Genomic DNA, 2,500 nt, shown 5'->3' on the forward strand with positions numbered 1-2,500 from the left:
AATATATATATATACTTCAGCTAGTTGCCAAGGCAACATTTCTCATTTTCATTTAGTTTAAATTGATGTACTAAAATAAACAAAAACTTAAATAAATAAATAAAAATGACTAAAGTACTTTTTGATCAAAGATAAATAAATAAATTAATTAAACCAGAACTATAGCTTAATATATAAACAAGTTGTTAGTTTACATCAGGGTTATTATAGATGACTAAAACTATTTTTTTAAGAAAGGTCAATAGAAATAAACGTTAAGTGAAGTAACATTATATTATAATATTATATAATTTATTATAATAAAATTAATTTCAGCTAGTTGCCAAGACAATATTTCTCATTTTTATTTAGTTGATCCTAATAAAACAACTGAAATAAAAATTACTAAAAAACAGACATTTTAAAAGAAAACTAATAAAAATGACCAAAGCATACATCACAAATTATTAATAATTAAAATGAAAACAGAAAATCTAAAAACAAAAACTAATTCAAAATATTAATAAAAACCCTAATAATATCACAATGGTATGAATATAACACTGGTTCACATTAGAATGTGAACCTGGGATGTGACAAAAATGAACATCCACTCAAATCAAACAAGTCAAAATTAGGATTCCTCCACATGTTTACCTAAAAGTGATACAATTGTTATGCTGATCATATAATTTGCAATAAACTGTATTAAATCAGAAAAAAAGCAAAATAGGCACGTCACAGGTCACCTCCAAAAAAAAAAGCACAATTAGAAAGTGTCAGGCTAATCAACTGAACGTATGTTTTTCAGTCGCACCATTCCATCACACGAGGTTTCTACACTCAGTCCAGAATTATCTTGTTGCAAACGGTTGAAAGGGAAGATCTGAATGAAAGGCAGGGATATAATCATCGCTGCATGTGATGCAACCCATCCGAGGATTTACAGGCCGACATGTGAGGGCAAGCGTTTTTACACCGACAGAAGAAAAGAAAAAGCTGCCAATCTCCGAGACGTGAGGAGGACATGCTGGACTCTAAAACAAAAAGACAAGCATCCATTGTGTCCAAACCCACACGTCCCAATGCATCCTGGGACACGCAATGTGGGCAAGGTGTGTAAACACATCAGGGCGTGCTGTCATCGCTTTCAAGTGTTGCTGATGAATACATTATTAAAATAGCCGAGGGAAAGTACATCTCCTGAATGGGCCGCTAACATGCAGAAGCTTGAATCCCGCAGTGGCACTGTACACACACGTCCCGCTCAGGACCACAGGCAGGTGTCTGCGGCCGGAGGGCTTTGGGAGAGCTGCCAGATGATTTTGTTTAGAAAGACAATAAGAGCAGTGAGGCTTCGGGTTTCTGAGGATGCAAACTAAGACACCGCGTCTGAGCAGCAGAAGTTGGGAGTTTTGCCCATTGTGTCCATAAAGAATAACTGTTAGCCAAACAATACGCTTATTATGGAGAATGCGTGTGTTTTCCTACCGCGTTCGGTCACAGGTGGGAAGTTTTGTGTGATATTTGATGGTGTTCTCTTCCTGACTGTGTGTGAGAAATTAATGTTGCTTTTCAGAAATACAGCACTGCTCAAAAGTTTGAGGTGGGTAAGATTTTTTAATGTTCTTATGCTCACCAAGACTGAATTTATTTGATTAAAAAAAACAGTAAAAATTTGAAATATTATTTTAATTCAAAATACCTGCTTTCTATGTGAATATCTGTTAAACTGTAATTTATTTCTGTGATGCGCAGCTGAATTTTCAGCATCATTACTCCAGTCTTCAGTGTCACATGATCTTCAGAAATCATTCTAATATGCTGATTTGCTGCTCAACAAACATTTCTGATTATTATCAATGTTGAAAACAGCTGTGCTGCTTCATATTTTCATGGAAACCATGAATTCAAATAGAAAACAGTTGTTTGTAATAATAATTCACAATATTACTGTTTTACTGCATATTTGATAAAATAAAAAAAATGCAACCTTGGTGACCAGAAGAGACTTCTTTCTAAAACATTAATGCTGATATTATAATCAATGTTGAAAGCAGTTGTGCTGCTTCATATTTTTGTGGAAACTGTGATATATTTAAATTTTCAGGATTCTTAGATGAATAGAAGGTTCAAAAGAACAGCATTTATTTGAAATATAATTTTTTTTTTAACATTATAAATGTCTTTACTGACACTTTTGAACAATTTAACGCATCCTTGATGAATAAAAGTATGAATTTATAAAAAAAATATTTTAATAAATAAAACAACCAAAAGAAAAAAAAAAACTTTTAAACAGTAGTTTATATATTTCATAGCTTTCATTAAAGGAAAACTGCAATGCATTTTCTCACCTCATATTGTTACAAATCTTTGGATTAATTGTAATACTGTTCACATTGCTCTCTTCTCCACACAACAAAAATGAACATTCACTGATGTTGCCAAGATCCTAAAATGATAAAAATGCATCAGGAAAGTAGTTTATATGCCTTGTGCATTATATTCGAAGTCTTCT

At 32.6% G+C, this 2,500-nt stretch overlaps 1 protein-coding gene across 3 annotated transcripts in view; it reads right to left on the reverse strand.

The window, feature by feature from the left end:
- The window catches only part of LOC107678725 (zona pellucida sperm-binding protein 3-like), a 21,764-nt gene that overhangs the window by 18,650 nt on the left and 614 nt on the right, over positions 1-2,500 (reverse strand). The gene's annotated exons all lie outside the window — the stretch shown is intronic.

The sequence above is a fragment of the Sinocyclocheilus anshuiensis genome, unplaced genomic scaffold, assembly GCF_001515605.1.
Source record: "Sinocyclocheilus anshuiensis isolate Anshui unplaced genomic scaffold, SAMN03320099.WGS_v1.1 scaffold208, whole genome shotgun sequence".
NCBI lineage: Eukaryota > Metazoa > Chordata > Actinopteri > Cypriniformes > Cyprinidae > Sinocyclocheilus > Sinocyclocheilus anshuiensis.